Source organism: Hemitrygon akajei, unplaced genomic scaffold (genome assembly GCF_048418815.1).
Source record: "Hemitrygon akajei unplaced genomic scaffold, sHemAka1.3 Scf000070, whole genome shotgun sequence".
In the NCBI taxonomy this organism is placed as follows: Eukaryota; Metazoa; Chordata; class Chondrichthyes; order Myliobatiformes; family Dasyatidae; genus Hemitrygon; species Hemitrygon akajei.
Window position 1 is genome coordinate 3,032,208 of NW_027331956.1, and position 24,073 is coordinate 3,056,280.

Here is a 24,073-nt window from a genome sequence, read left to right on the forward strand (position 1 = left end):
CCCCAACACGCCACCACAAAGAAAAGGGTGCTCTCCACAACTGACCTATAGAACATCTTCAGCATCTCACTACAGACATTGAATGACGCCAACCTTCTAAGGAAGTACAGTCGACTCTGTGCCTTCCTGCACAAGGCATCTGTGTTGGCAGTCCAGTCTAGCTTCTCGTCTAACTGTACTCCCACATACTTGTAGGTCTTAACCTGCTCCACACATTCTCCATTAATGATCACATACCAGCAGCTTTTGTGTAATATCATGTGCTCTTAATTTGTTTTGCAGCGTAATGTGTGGAACCTTGTCAAAGGCCTTTTGAGAATCCAAACAGACAAATTCCTCTGTTTCTCTTTCGTCTACCCTGATTGTTATTTCTTCAAAGAATTCCAAAAAATTTCAGGCAAGATTTTCCACTGACAAACCATGCTGACTACGGGCTATTCTATCATGTGCCTCCAGGAACCCCGAAACCACCTACTTAATAATCGACTACAAACCACCGAGTAATACGATGATATTTAACCTGACTCGGAATATTTAAAGGAGATGTGCGATGCAAGTTTCACACTCATAGTGGTGGGTGCCTGGAATGAATGCCTGGGGAGGTGGTCTCTGATGATGGATCCGTCTTTGCTATGATAGCGTTTCGTGCCGATGTACTCGATGTTTGGGAGGGATCCACCCGAAATGTCCCGGGCCAAATCCAATACGTTGTGTCGGTTCATCAACCCTGCCCCTTTCCTTATAAAACTGGCAACACCACCCCTCTACCAACTAACCTGTCAATCCTAAAGACAATATAATCCTGCACAGGAATAAAAACTTAAAATGTGCTGGTTTCCTGAACAGATATAACATTCGAAGAAATAGAAAATCAGAAATGAACTTCTTAAAGTCTTGACCATTATAAATCAGAGTTCCCGCATTTCATTGCAATATTTTAATCCTATTGTGTATGTTCCCAAGTAGACTGGGATACAGATAGCCCACCCAACAAAACTTCATTTAAAGCTTCCCACAAAACACCAGTTACACCAAGATACCTTCCTGCAGCTTTCACAAGAATTGTAATTTCCTCAACAGGATGAGATGTCTGATCAGTACAATTCACCTCATCGGTTGTAAACATCACAAACTTCATTTTATCCAGCAGTGAAGTATCTTTGGTGAGAGAACTGTGATGCCTTACTAAACCAATCCTTTCTGCCTACACAAGGAACACATCCCTCCATTCTCCTCACATTCACGTGGTATCTAATAGCCTCTATCACATCTGCCTCCACCACCACCCGATATTCACTCCAGACACCCACCATTGTGGGAATAAAAAACAAAACGTGAAACGCAAATCTCCTTTAAACATTCTGAGTCAGGTTTTTAACATCATTGTCTTTTCTAATTGTTTTTTCAACAGCAGCTATGCAGAGAAAAGAGAAAACTACACTAAATTACAAAATACTTCAATAGTACAAAAAAGACCAATGAGGGTGTGTTCCCCCTTTCTCCTGAAGTGCATGCCCACTGGCATTGAACATTTCCTCCTCAGAGAAAAAATCCCGGCTGTCCACTCTGTCTGTGTCTCACACATTTCTGTAAACGTCTGTCAGATCTCCCTCAGCCTCTGCCACTCCGGAGAAAATTCCCCGAGATTGTCCGGTCTCACTTTATCCAGGCAGCATCCTGTTAAGCCTCTTCCACTCACCATGCAAAACCTCCGCATTATTCCTGTATTCGAATGCAATTCTCCAGATCTGGTTAAAGTAGACATTTATACAACTGCAACATAACTGCCTGACAATGAAACCACTATCTGGGAGTTATGAACTCGGATTCCAAGATCCCCCTGTAGATCAACACAGTCCAATCTCGCCCCATGAATATAACAGCAAAGAGATAATGCTGAAGATTTATAAGACACGAGTCAGGCCGCACTTGGAGTATTGTCAACAGTGTTAGGCCCCACATCTCAGTCAGGATGTGCTGTCATTGGAGAGAGTCCAGAGGAGGTTCAGAAAAATGATTTCGGGAATGATGGGGTTAAAACATGGGGAGCACTTGGCAGCTTTGACCCTGTGCTCACTGGAATTCAGAAAAATGCGGGCATCTCATTGAAACCTACCGAATGTTGAAAGCACTGGATAAGGTGGATGTGGAGAAGGTATTTCCTGTGGTGGGGCACAGCCACGAAGTCGAGGGGCCACCTTTTCAAACAGAGGTAAGCAGCTTATTTTTTTATTAGCCAAGGTGTATTGGACCTGTGGAATGCTCTGCCACAGACTGCGGTGGAGGCCGAGTGTGTGGGTATATTCAAGGCGGCAGCTGATCGTTTCCTGATCAGTCAGGGTATCGAAGGATATAACGGGAGGTCAGATATCTGGAAATGAGTGCGATCTGGGATCAGCCATGATGGAAAGGTGGCTGAATCAGTGGGCTTAATGGCCTAATTCTGTTCCTATGCCTTATTGACTTATGAACACAAGCCCCCTCAATCATGATGAATCTCCTCTGCACTCTTCCAGCACAAAACATCCTTTGTACATAATGCTAAGTGGAACTGAATGCAACTTTTCAAGAACATTGTCAAGTCAGGCAGCATCTGTTGAGGGGAATAGATTCGATGGTTGCGACAGAACCCCTCCCTTACGGCACTAACACAGGTCCTTCGGCCCATCCTTTCCATGCTGTCCTCCTGTCCATTTAAACTAATCCCTCTGCCTGTCTTTGACAAAGAACAGAAATCTACAGCACATTAAAGGCTCTTCAGCCCACAATATTGTACCGATCATGTAACCTACTCTAGAGACTGCCTAGGATTTCCTGATCGTATATCTCTCTATGTCTCTAAGTTCCATGAACCTATATAAGAGTCTCTTAAAATATCCTATTGTATCCACCTCCACCATCGCTGAAGGCAGTGCATTCCATGCACCCACCACTCTCTGTGTAAGAAACTTACCCCTGACATTCTCTCGGTACCGACTTCCAAGCAGCTTAAAACTACGTCCCCTAGTGTTAGTCACTTCAAGCCTGGGAAAATGCCTCTGGCTATCCACATGGTCAAAGCCTCTCATTATCTTATACACCTCTATCAGTTCACCTCTCATCCTCCGTCGCTCCAAGAAGGAAAGGCCAAGTTCACTCAATCTATTCTCATAAGGCATGCTCTCCAATCCAAGAGCAACATCCTTGTAAATCTACTCTACACTCTCTATAGTATCCACATCCTTCCTGTAGTGAGGCCACCAGAACTGAACACAGGACTCCCAAGTGGGGTCCAACTAAGTCCACAGCCCTGCCGTGTTGGGGTACAATTACGTATGTACAGGTTAGGAGAAATATAGCTTCAACATCACCTCACAGCTCTTGAACACAATCCCACGGTTGATGAAGGCCATCACACCAGACGCCTTCCTAACAACACTGCCAAACTCCACAGCAGCTTTGAGTGTCGTATGGACATGGACCCCAAGATCTCTCTGACCCTCCACACTGCCAAGAGTCTTACCATTAATATTATATTCTGTGTTCAGATTTGACCTGCAGAAATGAACCTCCTCATCTGTGTTGAACTCCATCTGCCACTTCCCAGTTCTGCATCCGAGGCGAGGAAATAGATTGCTGAGCCTCCGGCTAGGATCATTATGTCCTCATTGTCCACGGGAATGGTACCGGAGGATTGGAGGGAGGCGAATGTTGTCCCCTTGTTCAAAAAGGGTAGTAGGGAAAGTCTGGAGAATTATAGACCATTTAGCCTTACTTCTGTGGTGGGAAAGCTGTTGGAAATGATTCACAAAGATAAGATCTGTTGGCATTTAGAAAATCATTGTCTGATCAGTGACAGTCAGCATGGATTTCTGATGGGCAGATAGTGTCTAACAAGCCTGATGGAGGTCTTTTAAGAGGTGACCAGGCATATAGATGAGGGTAGTGCAGTGGATGTCATCTACATGGATTTTAGTAATGCATTTGATAAGGTTACACACGGTAGGCTTATTCATAAAGTCAGAAGGCATGGGAAGCACGGATGTTTGACCAGGTGGATTCATAATTGGCTTGCCTGCAGAAAGCAGAGAGTTGTGGTGGAGGGAGTACATTTGGATTGGAGGGTTGTGACTAGTGGTGTCCCACAAGGATCAGTTCTGGGACCCCTACTTTTCGTGATTTTTATTAACGACCTGGATGTGGGGGTAGAAGGATGGGTTGGCAAGTTTGCAGATGACACAAAGGTTGGTGGTGTTGTGGATAGTGCAGAGGATTGTCAAAGATTGCAGAGAGACATTGATAGGATGCAGGAGTGGGCTGAGAAGTGGCAGATAGAGTTCAACCAGGAGAAGTGTGAGGTGGTACACTTTGGAAGGACAAACTCCAAGGCAGAGTACAAAGTAAATGGCAGGATACTTGGAAGTGTGGAGGAGCAGAGGGATCTGGGGCTACATGTCCACAGATCCCTGAAAGTTGCCTCACAGGTAGACAGAGTAGTTAAGAAAGCTTATGGGGTGTTAGCTTTCATAAGTCGAGGGACAGAGTTTAAGAGCCGCGATGTAATGATGCAGCTCTATAAAACTCTGGTTGGGCCAAACTCTGTCCAGTTCTGGTCACACTGTAAGAAGGATGTGGAAGCATTGGAAAGGGTACGGAGGAGATTTACCAGAATGCTGCCTGGTTTAGAGAGTATGGATTAAGGGAACTATGGCTTTACTCTCTGGAGAGAAGGAGGATGAGAGGAGAAATGATAGAGTTATAGATATTAAGGGGAATAGATAGAGTAGATAGCTAGCGCCTCTTCCCCAGGGCACCACTGCTCAGTGCAAGAGGACATGGCTTTAAGATAAGGGGCGGGAAGTTCAAAGGGTATATTAGAGGAAATTTTATACTCAGAGAGTGGTTGGTGCGTGGAATGCACTGCCCGAGTCTGTGGTGTAAGCAGATACACTAGTGAAGTTTAAGAGACTACTAGACAGGTATATGGAGGAATATAAGCTTAGGGAGGCAGAGTCTAAGGGTCGGCACAACATTGTGGGCCGAAGGGGCTGTACTGTGCTGTATTGTTCTATGTTCTATCTATTTCTCGCTGGAATCTCTCTTTTAATTTATTTTTTTATTGAAGGCACGACACAGTACAGAAAACGTAATGCATTACATTTTCCTCCATTTTCCTTTAACACCTTAGCCCAGAACAACACCACAATGTCATCAGTGGGGCCTTCTGGGAGTTGAAGTCATTGTCCTCGCTCGCTCCCTGTCCAAGCATGTTTCGTCAGCCACCACAGACGTCACCGAAACAGACCCACCGAGGCGCGAAGGGGAATCACACCCGTCCTTGTGGGCGCCGAGGCCGGCGACACCGACAGAAGCGATCGCTGATTTCCGCCATGGCGATGGAGCGGAAGAGGAGGGGCTGATCATGGGCCGATTTCCTCCAGCCTATCGTAGCTCAGACTTAACACCGACCCCTGCTGTCATTGGCTGTAGTGCCTGTCGCTCAAATGGGAACTCAGAGGGTGATTAGTTTATGTGAACGTCAGTCAGCCTTCCTGTCTTTATAAGTTTGGATTTGGCTTTATAACGGGACAGGAAGCAAATTGGGAGAAATGTGAGTTTTTATGTGATGGTGCATCAGTCTCCGAGTTACATTATGAACAATAAAAGGACAAAGGCCTTGGTGAGGAAGCAGGTGATTTACTGGAGTTTATATGGGGATAATACTGGAAGGGATATCAAACTTGGAATTGTTTGGGATATGATTTAGAAAAAGGGGGGGATTTGTGGGGATCACAATATTCCAGTGTTGATTAATGAGGGCAAAATGATTGTTACTGAAACAGGGAAGGTTGTGTCACTGGCTGGGTCATTTGCTGAGATTCATAATCAGGATAATTTAAGTGAAGAAGTTAAACAATGTAGGGATATGTTTTTCAGTGAATACCCTGATGTGCTGGAAGTCAGCTGTAGCAATGATAGTATCACTGATGGAGAGATTTCTTTGTATGAATTTAAGAAGTCTATTAATAATGTAGGTCAGGTGCCCCAGGACAGAGTGAAATTTGAAATTGTAATTGTATATAATTCGCTTTTGTGAAAATCTCAAATGTTTCAATTGTGCATCTACTTTCCTCATGGAAAATGGAAATAGTAGTGCCTATTCTAAAACCTGGCAGATCCCCATTTGATCCTTCTAATTAACGGCCTATATCGTGAATGTCTCATTTATGTTCTCTTATGGAATGTATGGTAATCAAGTGCTTGAGTTGTATTTTGGAAAGAGTGGTGATAAAGTGTTTTATTAGAGTGGGTTTTGGAAGGGTGAAATGACATTAGATTCAGTTTTAGGTTTGGAAGATGATGTTCAGAAAGCACAATTAAATAAAGATGTAATAGCAGTATTTCTTGATCCTGAAAATTGAAATGTTATGGAAGGAAGGACTTTTGATTAAATTAGGGAAATTAGGAGTGAGGGGAGATTGTATAATTTTTCTGAGTTTTTTTTTATCTGGACTGACTGTGCAAGTATGTTATGTTTGTGTTTCTATGAGATAGAGAATGGGATCCCACAGGGCAGTATTTGTAGCCCTTCATTATTTAATATTAGGATTAATGGTATTTTCTCTGAGATGGGAATATGGGATATCCTGGGTAAATCACAATATGTAGCTTTATAGACGAGAGGTATTAATTGCAATTTACAAACAGTGGGCAGATTGATGAGGATTTTAAGCTTTCAGTCGTTAAAACACATTACGTGGTTTACAAACAGCATTAATAGACTTACACTTGATTTTATATTATATGATTAATGTCTTAAGGAAGTGTCAGTGGTAAGTTTTCTCAGTATGTGGATGGATAATAAGCTGACGTGGAAGCACCTATCAGTAAAATAATTGATAAATGTAAAGGAGCTTTAAATCTCCTCAGACATCTATGTGGGTATTCTTGGGTACAACATGAAAATCTTTGTTGACCAATTATATTTGTTTAATTTGATCTGTTCTTGATTATGTCTGTGTGGCTTATGGATCAGCTTCATCTTCAAATTAAAAATGTTTGTATTTGATACAATTACAGGCTTTAGGATTGTGTTCTGGTGCAGTAATGTTGTCTCCTGTTTTGGCTTTACTGATTGCAATGGGACAATGGCCCTCAAAGTAACAGAGGTTCAAGTTGATGTCATCATTCTGGATTAATTTCAGAGGGTAAGGAAATGATCATCCTGTTAAAGGTGTGCTGGCGGACGGTTGGGGACATCACAAGAACAGTGTTTTTTGTATTGGGTGGCTGGGTTCTTATCACGCTGGGAATACGGGTGTATTTGATGATACAATATGTCCCACTGTAGCTTTCTCCGTAACCCCACCTTGTTTTTCCAATGACTTCAGTTGAGTTTAGGTTACATGATCGGATTCGGTTCTGCCTGAGAGTCCGTTGTTTCATCAGTATATTAATGGAAGTTATTATCATACAGTAACCATTTGTACAGATGAATCCAAAGATAAGTTAACTGGGGATGTTGGTGTGGCTGTTTTTCTGCCTGAATTGCAGGTAATGATAAAGAAATGACTTGTAAACATTTATCAGTATAGAAAGCAGAATTCTTTGCCAACAGTTAGGCTTATAGTGGGTGGAGGAAATTGGTCCTTATAATTTGCTCAGAATACATTTCGGTTTTGATGAGTCTTAAACAGGTCATTCTGGCAGTAGGTCAGATTGACTGTTGAAAACTCCTCAGATGGTATTTCATATATCATGTTTGATTTATATGTCTGCACATTATGGGCCCTGCACATCACACTATTGAGGGAAATGACGGGGTTGATTGTTTAGCACAAAAGCTGTTAAATGTTAAGCTGTGGATATAGACCTTCCACTTAGCAAATTAGAAGCTAAAGGGTTGGTAGTGTTAAGAATTAGGGGCTTATGGCAAGACGTAGGATAATGGACATAAAGGTGTCTGTAAAGGACAGACACCTTTACAGAATACATAAACCTGTTGGGTTTATAGAAGAAGGGCTTAAAACAAGAGAAGAAATGATATTGACATGACATAGAAATGCCCACACGATGCTTAATTATGCCTTGTATTTAATTGGAAAATATCATTCTGTGTCGTGTACATTTTGTCATTATGAAACTGTCGAAATACATACTATTTCAATGTGAAGCGTATAAGGCTGAAGAAAAATCAAATGCAGTCTTCAGTACAATCTTTGCAAGGGTAGATAGTTTTCAGATAAAAACTTTATTAAATTATGGGACTGACTTTAAATTAATTCACAGTTCGAGCTGGAAAAGGTATGTAATAATTGTGTTAAACCTAAGGAAATGGCATATAAAGTAGCAAAGTTGAGTGGGATGTTGGATTATTGGGATGCTCTTAAACTCCAACAAAAGGCAACGAAAAAAGCCATAAGAATGGTCAAGACGAAATATGAGGGCAAACTGGCCAATAATCTAAATCAGGATACTAAAAGTTTAGTTTTCAGTTACATGAAGAGTGAAACGGAGATGAGAGTTGATACTGGGCCACTAGAAAATTATGCTGGTGAAGTAGTAACGGGGGACAAAGAAATGGCAGATGAACTTAATGAACAATCTTCACTGTCTTTTCCGGTCAGCACCGCCCCCACTTGTCCCATTTAACCTGTCTCATTACGGGTGGACTTTAGGACCCGGGGGAGCTCAGGACCTGCGGCCCGCAACTGCTGCTGAATCCCCGGTGTTTCTGTTCGGTTGACGGATGCGGTGAATGAGTTAAAATTAATCGATCGACTATTCTCATGTCCTGTTTATTTCACTCCATAGAACCATGGAACACTACAGCACAGAAAACAGGCCATTTGGCGCTTCTAGTCTGTGCGGAAACTTTATTCTGCTCGTCCCATTAACCTGCACCCAGTCCGTATCTCCCATCCAGGTATCTATCCAATTTATTCTTAAAACTTAAGAGTGAACCTGCATTTACCACGTCAGATGGGAGCTCGTTCCACACTCCCACCACTCTCTGAGTGAAGAAGATCCTCCTAATGTTCCCCCTAAAGCTTTCCCCTTTCACCGTAAAACCATGTCCTCTCATATTTCTCTTTCCTAATCTAAATGGAAAGAACTTACTCGTATTTACTGTCTATACCCCAAATAATTTTGTAAACCTCTATCAAATCTCCCCTCATTCTTCTACGCTTCAAGGAATAAAGTCCTAACCTGTTCAATCTTTCCCGGTAACTCAACTCCTGAAGACCTGGCAACATCCTAGTAAATTTCTGAACTCTTTCAATCTCTCCAGCCTCTCCATGGATACCTCATGTCTGAACTTTCTGAACTAACCTCCCATGTGGGACCTTGTCAAAGGCCTTACTACAGTTCATGTAGACAACATCCACAGCCTTTCCTTCACCTACTTAGTTGGTAACCTCCTCGAAAAACTCTTCGAGATTCATTAAACACGATCTACCAGGCACAAAGCCATACTGGCTATCCTTAATCGGCCCTTGGCTGTCCAAATACTTGTAAATCCGATCTCTCAGAACATCTTCCAATAATTTACTTACTACTGATGTCAGGCTCACTGGCCTTTAGTTACCTGGTTTTCTATTGGATCCTTTTTTAAACAACGGAATAACATGAGCTAGCCTCCAATCCTCCGGCACTGCACCCGTGGCTGAGGACATTTTAAATATTTCTGTCAGGGCCCCTGCAATTTCTACTCTAGTCTTTCTCAAGGTCCGAGGAAATATCAAGTCAGGGCCGGGGGATTTATCTACCTTTATGCGCTTTAAGGCAGCAAGCACCTCCTCCTCTTTAATCTACAAATGCTCCATGATACTACTGCTTGTTTCCCTTCCTTCCATATACACTATGCCAGTTTCCTGAGTAAATACCGATGCAAAAAAACTGTTTAACATCTCCCCCATCTCGTAAGGCTCAACACATTGACGACCACTCTGATCTTCTAGGGGACCAACTTTGCCCCTTACTATCCTTTTACGCTTAATATACTTGTCGAAACCCCTCAGGTTTACCTTCACATTACCTGCCAAAGCCACCTCATGTCTTTTTGCCTTCCTGATTTCCTTCTTTAGTATTTTCTTACGTTTTCTATACTCTTCAAGTAACTAATTTGTTCTTTGTTGCCTCTACCTGCAATACACCTCTCTCTTTTTCTTAACCAGATCTCCAATATCCCTTGAAAACCAAGGTTCCCTATGCCTGTTAACTTTGTCTTTAATCCTGGCAGGAAAATGCAAACTCTGCACTCTCAAAATTTCACATTTGGAGGCATTCCACTTACTGAACACATCCTCGTCAGGAAAAAAAAAACTTATCCCAATCCACTCTTCCTAGATCCTTTTTCATTTCCACAAAATTGGCCCTTCTCCAATTTAGAACCTCAACTCAAGGACCAGACCCATCCTTATCCATAATTAACTTGAAACTAATGACATTATGGTCACTGGACCAAAATGTCCGCCTACACATACTTCTGTCACCTGACTTGTCTGGTTTGCTAATAGGAGATCAAGTATTGCATCCTCTCTCGTAGGTACCTCTATATATTGATTTAGAAAACTTTCCTGAAAACATTTCACAAACTCCAAGCCAACTAGCCCTATTACAGTTTGGGAGTCCCAGTCAATATGTGGAAAGTTAAAATCCCCTACTATTACAACTTCCTGTTTCTTACATCGGTCTACTATCTTTATACAGATTTGCTCCTCCAATTCTCTCTGACTATTGGGCGGTCTATAATACACCCCTATTAGTGTGGTCACACCTTTCCCGTTCCTCAGCTCCAGCCATATGACCTCTGTAGACAAGCCCTCCGGGCTGTCCTGTCTACGCACAGCTGTGATATTTTCCCTGACTAGTAATGCCACTCCTCTCCCTTTCATCCCTCCCCCTCTATCACGTCTGAAACAACGAATATTTCTATCATGTATAAACCTTAGGTGGGAGGTTATCTTTTTGTATTAATGTATTAAAATTAAATTATAAATTCTACCAATGTAACCTCTTACTAAAGGATTCTTATTCAAAACAGTATCCAACAAATCAGATTAATATATGTAAACTTAGATAATTATTTTTGTAAAAAATGTCTAACCTGAAGATATTGCAGAAAGTGTGTATGAGAGAGAATATTTGCTAATTAACTCTTCAAAAGTCATCAATCGACCATCACAAAATAAATGAAAATAAAAATAAATAAATCTTCAAAAAGAAAAAACAGATCTCCTTAATCACTAAAAAGTAAACAAGATTGGGAGAGAGAACTTAATATGACCTTTGTTAATGAAGATTGTCAATTCTTCTTTGATATGTGCCAATCAGTGTTTAATTCAATTTAAAATTGTTCACTGTTACTATTTAACAAAGAAGAGACTATCCAAAATATTTCCTAACATAGACAATTATTGCGATAGGTGTAAAACTGAAGTAGCCACTTTTTCACATATGTTCTGGTCATGTTCTTCATCGAAATCTTTTTGGAAATCCTTATTTTCTACAATTTCTAAAGCTCTGAAAATTAATTTACAACCTAATGTACAAACCTTTGATTTCTGTCTATACATGCAGTCCTCGCATGACCTTTATCCTCCTCCACCTCACTATCTGCTCTAACACTCTGGTTCCCCTCCCTCTGCAAATCTTTTTAACCCCCTCTCCCCCCCCCCCCCCGCAGCACTAGCAAATCTACCCGCAGGAATGTTAGTCCCCCTCCAGTTCAGGGGCAAACCGTCCCGTCGGATCAGGCCCCACCTTCCCGGGAACAAAGCCCAATAGTCCAGAAACATGAAGCCCTCCCTCCTGCACCATCTCCTTAGCCACGTATTTAGCTGCACTCTCCGCACATTTATATTTACAGGGACTTTACTCCTGACGCCGGTCCCGGGACCCGACCCGTTTACAGACCCGGAGCGGAACCGGAGCAGATTCTCAGCCACTGGTTTACATCCCAGGTCGCGAAGAGAGGATAAAGTTTCCCCGTGAATTTATTCCCAGTGAAGGTGTGGAGACGGGACTTGGTCTCCGCGTTGTAAAATGAAACTGTCCCGGACTCGTAACTGAGATCAACTCCCACCCTCCCGGGGATGGGACCGGCAGGGAGACGGGACTCGGGGGAGGTGAGACCACGGGACACGTCATAATCCCGATATAACACGTCACCAAACCGCCTGATTACCCAGAATCCGGTCTCCGGACTCAGTCTGACCCATCCCTTCCTATCCACAGACTCTGCGGCGACTCCCAGCCACCAGACCCGATTCCCCGTCACCTCCACCTCCCAGTAATGTCTCCCCGATGTGAATCCCTCCGATCCCAGCACACATTCCCAGTTTGTGAATCTCTTCCCGGTGTCAGGGAGATTCCTCCGGGTCGGGGTCCATCTCACACTCTTCCGATCCTCAGACACCTCGAGACACGGACCCGCCGTTTCCACATCCAGGGTGACAGAGACTGGGGGGAGAAGCAGAGAATTAGAGAGTCCCCGGGGATCGGGGGGAGACTCGGGCAGCGCGGCCCCGGGGATCGGGGGGAGACTCGGGCAGCGCGGCCCTGGGGATCGGGGGGAGACTCGGGCAGCGCGGCCCTGGGGATCGGGGGGAGACTCGGACAGCGGGGCCCCGGGGATCGGGGGGGAGACTCGGACAGCGGGGCCCCGGGGATCGGGGGGGAGACTCGGACAGCGGGGCCCCGGGGATCGGGGGGAGACTCGGGCAGCGCGGCCCCGGGGATCGGGGGGAGAGTCGGGCAGCGCGGCCCCGGGGATCGGGGGGAGACTCGGACAGCGCGGCCCCGGGGATCGGGGAGGATTTCCGCTGGACGGAGAGCAGAGAGACCCCTGGCCCTTGACTCCTCAGACAGGGGAAACATCCTCCCTCACTCCTGCCTGTTGACCCCTGAAAGAATTTTGTGTTTCCATGAGATCTCCTCTCATTCTTCGAAACTGGGAACAGAGAACATAGAGCAGTACAGCACAGGAACAGGCCCTTCATTCAATGTTCACATTCATTTGTGAGTGTGAAGTGGGGCAGTGTGATGGTTTGAGACAGTAAAGGAGGTGATAATGGGAACCAGTAGGGGACAGATGAATGGCAGATTGGACCAGTAGGGGGAGGTGTGGAAAGCCTGTGGGTGAACTGTGTGTGTAGACGTAATGAGAAGCTAGAGGGGGCAAAGATGGCAGATGAGGATGACTTTGTCCCCTTTCCCACGACCCCATCCCCCGCAGCCCCTCATTAGGACAGGGGATGAATTTGCAGGAACCCTTAAGCAACACAGGTCCTGATGAAGTGTTTCAGTCTGAACCGTGGACTGTTTACTCTTTTCCATAGAAACTTCCCGGCCTGCTGTTCCCCCAACAATTTGTGTGTGTTACTCTGCTTTAAATATACTCAATTATTTGGCCTCCACAGCTGCCTGTGGCAGATTCACTATCCTGTGGATAAAGGAATTCCTCCTCATCTCTGTCCTAAATGGACATCCCTATAGTCGGAGGCTGTGCTTACCGTTCTCGACCCACCCACATCCTCCCAACATCAACTCTCTCCCGACAGGTGTCAGAGAGATCTGGCGAGACCATTCATCAGGACCTGTTTAGCTTGGATTACCAGCATCTGCAGAGTTTCTCATGTTTGATTTTTAAAGCAGAAGTTAATAAGTAAACTTCTTGATTGGTCAGTGTCTCCAATGTTATGGGGAGGAGGCGGGAGAATAGGGTTGATGGAGATAATAAATCAGACATTCCTCTAAACTCCCATGAGTACAGGCCCAGAACCATCAGACAGTCCTCATATGTTAATTCTTTCATTCCCGGAATCATTCTTGTGAATCTTCTGGACCCTCTCCAATGCCAGTACGTCTTCCAATAGAAGGGACCCAAAAACTGCTCACGATACTCCAAGTGTGGTCTGACCAATGCCTTATAAAACCTCAGATTTACATCTTTGTTCTTGTATTCTAATCCTCTCGAAGTGAAAGCAAACATTGAGTTTGCCAATCTTACCACCGACACAAACTGCAAGTTAACCTTCAGGGAATCCTGCACAAGGACACCCATGTCCCTTTGCACCTCTGATTTTTGAATTTCGCCCTGTTTACAGAATTGTCTCTGCTTTTATTCCTTCGACCAAAGTCGTACCTGCCTAAGTTTGTACCTGCCAAACTCTACCTGTGCTACAAGATCCTCATTCTGTATACTGGTGCATTCAAATAAGACCATAAGACAAAGCAGCAGAAGCCGGCTATTCGGCCCTTCAAATCCGCTCCGACATTTTATCATCAGCTGATCCATTCTCCCATTCAGTCCCACTCCCCCACTGTCTCACCATGACCTTTGATGCCCTGGCTACTCACATACCTATCAATCTCTGCCTTAAATACACCCAATGACCTGGCCTCCACTGCCGCAAGAAATTCACAGATTCACCACCCTCAGGCTAAAAAAATTTCTTCACATCTCCGTTCTGAATGGGCGCCCTTCAATCCTTAATTCATGTCCTCTCGTACTAGACTCCCCCACCATGGGAAACAACTTTGCCACAACCACTCTGTCCATGCATTTTAACATTCAAAATGTTTCTGTGAGGTTCCCCCTCATTCTTCTAAACTCCAAGGAGTACAGTCCAAGAGCGGTCAAATGTTTTTCATATGTTAACCCTCTCATTCCCGGAATCATTCTAGTAAATCTTCTCTGAACCCTCTCCAATGTCAGAACATCCTTTCTTAAATAAGGAGCCCAAAACTGCACACAGTATTCCAAGTGAGGTCTTACGAGTGCCTTATAGAGCCTCAACATCACATCCTGCTCCTGTACTCTATTCCTCTAGAAATGAATGCCAACATTGCATTCGCCTTCTTCACCACCGACTCAACCTGGAGGTTAACCTTAAGGGTATCCTGCATGAGCAGTCCCAAGTCCCATTGCATCTGTTCCGAATGTGCAACAACTCTCACGGTCCGAAGGGTACAAATTCGTCCCCTCCTTCTTGAGAATCGCAAGATGGCTTTTAATTCGGGTCTGGGACCCAGGAAATGAGAGAGAATCCTCAGGTTTTTGCAATGTGTCCTGGCCCCTCAGCAAGACAAAGCCACGAATAACGGCCATTGTCTCTTGGAGACGGAATTGTGTATTGAGTACTGTACTATTCATTGAAGACCTCAGGGAATGACCGGAGTGGGCTGATTGAGGGATTGCATCATCCCAACCTGACTGACATCTGAGTAAGGATAAAAGCGGGTCTGGGAAACAACCCCTTGAGACGCTCCAGGAGAAATGTTAGAAATCCCGTGACAGCGTTTAATAGCGACGGCCGGTGGAGGGCTCGCGTGTGTCCTTTCCCGTTGCCTGGGATTGGGACCTTACCACGGAAGAACGGCTTCGCTAAAGAAGAGGCCACCAACGAAATTTCGAAGGATCGGCATCATAAAAAGGAAAAGCTGGCAAGTTTCTAAAAACTCTCTCTTGACTCCAACCAAATGCTGAAGCCTGCATGAACTGAGTGACTTTTATATTTCCATCGGACAATACATTATCCCCTAGACAACGATAGTTATTTCTTATTGATTATTATTATACCCGCACTTTTAGATTTAGTATTGACGATGTATATTATCTGTATGTTTGCATTGATATTATTTTTGTGTATTTTTACCAATAAATACTGTTAAAAATAGTACCATCAGACTTCAACCGACCTCTCTATCTTTGCTGGTAAGTGACCCAGTTACAGTGTTCGTAACACATCTCAGAATTTGGAATTCTCTCTCCATTTAGATAATAGTCAGCCCGTTTATTTCTTCTACCAACGTGCATGACCATACACTTTTCAACATTGTATTTCATTTGCCACTTCTTTGACCATTCTCCTAATCTATCCAAGTCTCTCTGCAGACTCTCTGTTTCCTCAGCACTACCGTCCCCTCCACCTATCTTCGTATCATCAACAAACTTAGCCACAAAGCCATCTATTCCATAATCCAAATCGTTGATATACAACGTAAAAAGAAACGGCCCCAACAAGGACCCCTGTGGAACACCACTGGTAACCGGCAGACAACCAGAATGGGATCCTTTATTCCCACTCTCTGTTTCCTGCCAATCCGCCAACGATCTATCCACATATGTAAATTTCCCATAATTCCATGGGCTCTTATCTTGTTTGTCAGGCAGGATTTTCCTTTAAGGAAACCATGCTGAGTTTGGCCTATCTTGTCATATGACTCCGTAACCTCATCCTTGACAATTGACTCCAGAAACCTCCCAACCATTTCTTAAGCTAACAGGTCTATAATTTACATTTTGCTTCCTTGCCTCTTTCTTAAATACCAGAGTGGCATTTACAATCTTCCACTCCTCCGGAACCATGCCAGAATCTATTGACTTTTGAAAGATCATTGCTAATGCCTCCGCGATCTCCACAGCTACTTCCTTCAAAACACAAGGGTGCATTCCATCTGGTCCTGGAGATTTATCTACCCTTAGACTATTCAGCTTCCTCAGTACTTTCTCTGTCGTAATTGTGACTGCGCACACTTCTCTTCCCTGACACCCTTGAGTGTCCAGTATACTGCTGATATCTTCCTCAGTGAGGACTGATGCAAGTACTCGTTCAGTTCCTCAGCCATCTCCTTATCTCCCATTACAATTTCTCCAGCATCATTTTCTATCGGTGCTTTCTCCACTCTCACCTGTTTTGTTACTCTTTTAATACTTGAAAAAGCTTTAAGTATCTTCTTTGATATTATTTGCCAGCTTCCTTTTATAGATCATCTTTTCCCTCTTAATGGCCATCGTTGTTTCCTTTTGTAAGCTTTTAAAACCTTCCCAATCCTCTGTCTTCACACTAATTTTTGTTTCCTTGAATGCCCTCTCCTTTGCTTTTACTTTGGCTTTCACTTCTCTTGTCAGCCACGGTCGCATCCTTTTTCCATTTGAAAATTTCTTCTTTTTTGGAATATATCTGTGTTGCACCTTCCTCACTTCTCGCATAAACTCCAGCCACTGCTGCTCTGCCGTCCTCCCGCTAGTGTCCCTTTCCAGTCAAATTTGGCCAGTTCCTCTCTCGTGCCACTGTAATTTCCTTTACTCCACTGAAATACCGACACATCGGATCTCGGCTTCTCTTTCTCAAATTTCACAGTGAACTCAATCATGTTACAATCACTGTCTCCTAACGGTTCCTTCACCTCAATCTCTCTAATCACCTCTGGGTCATTACACAATATCCAATCCAGTACCTCTGATCCCCTAGTGGGCTCAACAACAAGCTGTTCTGAAAAGACATCTCGTAGACACTCTACAAATTCTCTGTCTTGAGATCCAGTGTCGACCTAATTTTCCCAATCCACTCGCATGTTAAAATCCCCCACAATTATCATAACACTGCCCTTCTGCCAAGCCTTTTCTATTTCCTGTTGTAATTTGTAGTCCACCTCACTGCAGCTGTTAGGAGGCCTGTAGATAACTGCCATCAGGGTCCTTTTACCCCTGCTATTTCTTAGCTCAACCCAGAAAGATTCTGCACCTTCCGATCCTATGTCACCTCTTTCTAATGATTTAATATCATTTCTTGCCAATAAAACCACGCCACCCCCTCTGCCTACCTGCCTATCCTTCCGATACACCGTGTATCCTTGGACGTTCAGCTCTCAGAGACATGCATCCTTTAGCCACGTCTCAGTGATGGCCACAAAATTATACCTGCCAATCTGTAGCTGTACGACAAGATCATCCACTTTATTCCTTATGCTGTGTGTATTTAAGTATAACACCTTAAGTCCAGTATTTGGTACTCTTTGTTTTGATTGCACTGCAACTCATCCCAATGGCTGCAAATTTGCCCCATCACCTGCCTGTCCTTCCTGACATCTTTCCTACTCACTATCTTAGATTTATTTCTGTTTTCCCCCTCTTCCACTTTACCATTCCGGTTTACCACCCCCCTGCCAAATCAGTTTAAACCCTCCCTAACAGCTCTATTAAACATTCCCGCTATGGTTCAGGTGTAACCCGTCCTTTTTGAACAGGTAATACTTCCCCCAGAAGAGATCCCAATGATCCAAGAATCTGAAGCCCTGCCCCCTGCACCAGTCTCTCAGCCACGCATCCATCTGCCTGATCCTACTATTCTTGCCCTCGCTAGCAATTGGCACAGGTAGCAATCCTGAGATTACTACCCTGGAGGTCCTGCTTCTCAGCTTCATTCCTAACTCCTGGAAATCTCTCTTCAGGACCTCCTCCCTTTTCCTCTCTATGTCATTGGTACCAACATGTACCAAGACAGCTGGCTACTCGCCCTCTCCCTTCAGGATATTCTGGACCCGATCCGAGACATCCCATACCCTGGCACCTGGGAGGCAGCACACCATGCGGGTATCTCTACCAGGCTCACAGAATCTCCTGTCTGTTCCCCTGACTATGGAATCCCCTCTGACTACTGCATTCCTCTTCTCCCTCCTTCCCTCCTGCACAACAGCGCCAGGCTCAGTGCCAGAGACCCGGTCACCGTGGCCGTCCCCTGTCAGGTCATCCCCCTCAACAGCATCCGAAACGATATACGTTGCTGAGGGGGGCAGCCACAGGGGTGCTCTCCACTATCCGGGCATTTCCCTTCCCTCTCCTGACAGTCACCCAGTTTTCTGACCCCTGTAGCCTAGGATGACTACCTCCCTGTAGCTCCTGTCTATCACCTCTTCATTTTCTCTAATAAGCAGTAGGTCATCAAGCTGCAGCTCCAGATCCCTAACACGGTCTCCGAGGAGCTGAATCTCGGTTCACCTGGTGCAGATGTGGCTATCAGGGAGGCTGGAGGTCTCCCAGGATTCCCACATCTGACACCCTGAACAAAGCACTAACCCTGCAGACATGCTACCTAATTCTACAGGAATGAAACAAAGAAAGATAGGTCTACTCACCCACTTACTTCGCCAAGCACACAAACTTTCTAAACCGTTTGCTAATGTGCCCTGCTGTTCCCCCGTCCGTCGGGCTGATTTGCCAAGGGGAGAAAAAGAGTCGGTTCCTCGCTCTCGCCTCTTCCCGTTACCGCCTAAGCCCGTTGAGCCAAAGCCCTACACTCTGCTGCCACCCACTCCGCTGCCCGCTGTATAGGGTGGTCATCTTTTTTAACTCTCCGCGCTGTCCTGCGCAGTCTCGACGTTTTTGTATGCGAAGTTTTTTACAGAACTGCCTTCCTTCAGAATTTAGCTCCCACGCCGCCCTTCTTGTCCCAATCTAAAAAAACACCTTCAGTCCTGTATTCATCAGCCTATTCCACACTGTCCACATGAAATTCAGCAAGGCCTTTGATGTCGATGATAGACCACACTTGGAGCATTGTCTGCATTTCCGGTTCCCGAATATGGGGAGGATGTCATTACACTGGACAGGAGGCTTCAGGAGGATGTTACCAGGACTGGGGGCTTGGGTTAAAAGCAGAGAGTGGATAAGATTGGGCTATTCAGCTGTAGTGTACGATGTTCAGGTATGACCCCTTATCAAAGTAAATAATTCATAAGGAGCTTAAATAATGTTTCTTTTTCCAAGAAATGGGAGTACAGAACCAGAGGCCTCAGATTGAAAGTGAGACGGGAAATTTTTCTGAGTGGTCTACCGGGTAACATTCTCAGAGAGGGGGAGGTTGGTAAATGGAATTTGCCCTCAGACGCTGTAGAAACAGGTAAAAATAAAATATTTTAAAATAAATTTGGGCAGGTACACAGATGGGAAATGGTTAGAGGGATGGGAGGGGGCAAACACACACAAATGGGCCATGCTCAAGAAGACATCTTAGTATTGCAGATTGATGAAGTGGGCCGTGAGTTCAACATCCGTCAAACCCTCCCAGATCATCCTCCTGAGGAATCTCATCCCGGAGTCTGTCTGTGAAGTGTTGATGTGACGTCACGTCAGAGGGCAGCTCAGTGCCACAGAACAGACAGACTGGGTAAGGACGGCAGATTTCAATCCTAAATGGGAATTTGTTCTGTTTCTGTGGCCGTGTGTCACACGTGATTGAGTTGTTTAAATGAATAAATGACTGTCTCTGAAGAGACTGGTTTCCAGGTTACTGAGGGAAATAACAACGTACATTGCTGAGGCTCTGACTACAATCTGCCAGTCCTTCCTGTGTATGTGTGTGAGGGAGCTTTGCCAGGCCGGTTATGCTGTGTGTGCTTCTCCCGAGATGAAATCTTGACCCATGTCAATGCTTGTTGGTGTGTCCGAGCTCATTCTCACAATGCTTCAATGTAGTGGTCTGATCACCATAAGACATAGGAGCAGAATTAGACCATTTGCCTATCGAGTCTGCTCCGCCATTCAATCATGTCTGATCGTTTTTTTTCCCTCCTCAGCCCCACGACCTGGCCTTCCCATAACCATTGATGCTGTGTCCAATCTAGAACCTATCAATCTCTGCCTTAAATACACCCAACAAGTTCCACAAATTCACCAGCTGCTGGCACAAATTTCTCTGCATCTGTTTTAAATAGACGCCCCTCAATCTTGAGGCTGTGCCCTCTTGTGCTAAACTCCACCGCCATGGGAAACATCCTTTCCACATCTACTCTGTCTAGGACTTTCAATATTCGAAAGGTTTCAATGAGATCCCCCCTCATCTTTCTAATTTCCAGCGAGTACAGACACAGAGCTATCAAAAGTTCCTTGTATGATAACCCTTTCATTCCTGGAATCATCCTTATGAAATGAACCTACTGCAATGCCAGCACATCTTTTCTTAGATGAGGAGCCCAAAACTGTTCACAATACTCAAGGTGAGGCTTCACCAGTGCCTTATAAAGCCTCAGCATCACATCCCTGCTCTTGGATTGAATGCTATCTAAACCCCTTGAATTGAATGCTAACATTGGATTTGCCTTCCTCACCACTGTCTCTACCTGCAAGTTAACCTTTAGGGTGTTCTGCAGAATGACTGCTAAGTCCATTTTCAACTCAGCTTTTTGGGTTTTCTCCCCATTTGAAAAAAAAATCTGCACATTATTTCTACGACCACAGTGCATGGCCATGCATTTTCCAACATTGTATATCACTTGCCACTTTCCTTCCCATTCTCCTCATTCAAGTCCTTGTCCAGTCTAACTGTTTCCTCAACACTACCCGCCCCTCCACCAATCTTTGTATTATCTGCAAACTTGGAAACAAAGCCATCTGTTCTAGGACAAGAGGGTATTAATTCAGGATTGAAGGACGTCCTTTTAGAACTGAGATGTGGAGAAATTACGTTAGTCAGTGTGTGGAAAATCTGTGGAATTTGTTGCCACAAGTGGCTGTTAAGGCCAAGGCATATTTAAGGCAGAGATAGATAGGTTCTTGATTAGCCAGGGCATCAAAGGGTATAGGGTGAAATCAGTGGAGCGTGGATGACCGGAAGAATTGGATCTGCTCATGACTGAATGGAGGCACGAGTCACTTGCAGCCAACCAGAAAAGGATCCCTTTACTCTCATTCGCTGTTTCCCCACCAATCAGCCAATGTTCTAACCATGCCTGTAACTTTTCTGTAATACCATGGCCTCTTAACCTGGTTACCACCTTCATGTGTGGCACCTTGTCAAAGGCCTTCTGAGATTCCAAATATACAACATCCACTGCATCCCCTTTATCTATCCTGCTTGTAGTCTCCTCAAAGAATCCCAGCAGGTTTGTCAGGCAGGATCTTCCCTTAACGAAGCCATGCTGACTTGTCCTATCTTGTCCAGGGTCACCAAGTATTCCATAGCCTCATACTCCAATTTCTTCCCAACCACAGAGGTGAGGCTAACTGGTCAATAATTTCCTTTCTGCTGCCTTCCTCCTTACTTAAAGAGTTAAGTGACATTTGCCATTTTCCAGTCATCTGGCACCATGCCAGGGTCCAGTGATTTTTGAAAGATCATTTGAAATGCCTCCACAAGTCTACTGCAACCTCTTTCCGAACACTAGGGTGCAGTTCATCTGGTCCGGGTGACTTATGTACCTTTAGGTTTTTCAGCTTTTTGAGCACCTTCTCCCTTGTAACAGTAACTGCACTCACTTCCCTCACACTCTTCAACACCGGGCACAGTGCTAGTGTCTTCCATTGTGAAGACTGGTGCAAAATATTTGGTTCATCTGCCATCTCTTTATCCCGCGTTATTATACATCCGGCCTCATTTTCTACCGGTCCTATATCCACTCTTATGTCTGTTTTCTTTTACAATACTTGAAAAACAATTTGAAATTGTTTGCTAACTTATTTTACAAAGACAGGTGTGTAAAAAGGGCCTGAAGGATCATTGGAGACCAGAGTCACCCCAACCACAAACTGTACCAGTTGCTACCATCCGGGATACGGTACCACAGATTAAAAGCCAGGAGCAACAGGCTCCGGGACAGCTTCTTCAACCAGGCCATCAGACTGATTAACTCATGCTAACACAACTGTATTTCTATGTTATATTGACCAGCATGTTATACATATAATTCATCATAAATTACTATAAATTGCACATTGCACATATAGATGGAGACGTAACGTAAAGATTTTTAATCCTCATGTATATGAAGGATGTAAGTAATAAAGTCAATTCAATTTAAATCAATTTCTTCGTTATTTTTCCCCTCCCAATCATCCTTTTAGTTCCTCTCTGTAGATATTTAAATGCTTCCCAATCCTCTGTCTTCCTACTAATTTTTGCTTAGTTGTATGCCCTCTCTTTTGTCTTTACATTAACTTGTTTTCCCTTGTCAGCCACGGTTGTATTATTTTGCCATCTGAGTATTTTTTTTTAATTTTTGAAATACATCTATCCTTCAGCTTCCTCATTTTCCCAGAACTGACACCATTTCTGCTCTGCTCTCATCCCTGCCAGCATCTCCTTCCAATTTGCTTTGGCCAACTCCTCTCTCAGACCACTGTAATTTCTTTTACTTCTCTGAAATACTACAACGTCAGACTGTACTGTCTCCTTATCAAATTTCAAGTTGAACTCAGTCATGTTGTGAGCACTGCCTCCTAAGGTTTCTTTTAACTACTCACCTCTGGTTCAATACATAACACCCAATCCAGTAGAGCTGTTCCGCGAGTAGGCTCAACGACAAACTGCTCTAGAAAGCCATCACATTGCATTCAACAAACTCATTCTCTTGAGATCTTTTACCAACCTGATTTCCCCAATTGACCTGCATGTTGAAATCTCCCATAGTTATCATAACATTGTCCTTTTCATCAGCCTTTTCTATTTCCGGTTGTAATCTGTGGGCCTCAACCCACTGACTGTTGGGAGGCCTGTATATGACTGGTGTCAGTGGCATTTTTACTTTTGCAGTTCCTTACCTCAACCCACAAGATTCAACATCTTCAATCTTATGTCATATCTTGCTACTGATTTACCAGCAGAGCCACACCACCCAATCAGCCTTCCTTCCTTCCTTCCTCCGATACATTGTGTAATCTTGAACATTCAGATCCCAACAACAACCATCCTTCAGTCAAAATTCAGTGATGGCCAGAACATCATACCTAACAATCGGTAATAGTGCAACAAGATCATCCACCTTATTTCTCATACTCCATGCATTGAGATATAACACTTTGTGTACTGTATCTGCTACCCTTTTTAACTCTGCATCCCTAATGCACTGATACTCACCCTTCTGGCTGCAATTTTGTCCTCTCATCTGTCCACCCTATCTGACAGTCTGACTATCTTTGCATTTTACGATCAGTCCTATCCCTTCACTCCAGTTCCACCCCCCCCCCCCACCAAATTAGTTCAGACCCTCCCCAACTGCTCTATCAAACCTCTCTGTGAGAATATTGTTCTCCCTCGGGTCGAGGTGCGACCCATCCCTTTTGAGCAGGTCATTCCTCCACCAGATGAGATCCCAATGATCCAAGAACCTGAATCCCTGTCCCCAGCACCATCTTCTCAGCCATGTTTATCTGTCAAATTATCCTGTTTCTACCCTCACCAGCACGTGGCACAGGCAGCAATCCAGAAATTACAACCCTGGGGGTGCTGCTTCTGAGCTTTCGACCAAGCTCTCCAAATTCTATTATCAGGACATCTTTCCTTTTACTTCCAATGTCATTGTCACAAATTTA

General features: G+C 44.3%; 1 protein-coding gene across 1 annotated transcript in view; it reads right to left on the bottom strand.

The window, feature by feature from the left end:
- Positions 1-24,073, bottom strand: part of LOC140722145 (zinc-binding protein A33-like) — a 64,301-nt gene that overhangs the window by 35,891 nt on the left and 4,337 nt on the right. The gene's annotated exons all lie outside the window — the stretch shown is intronic.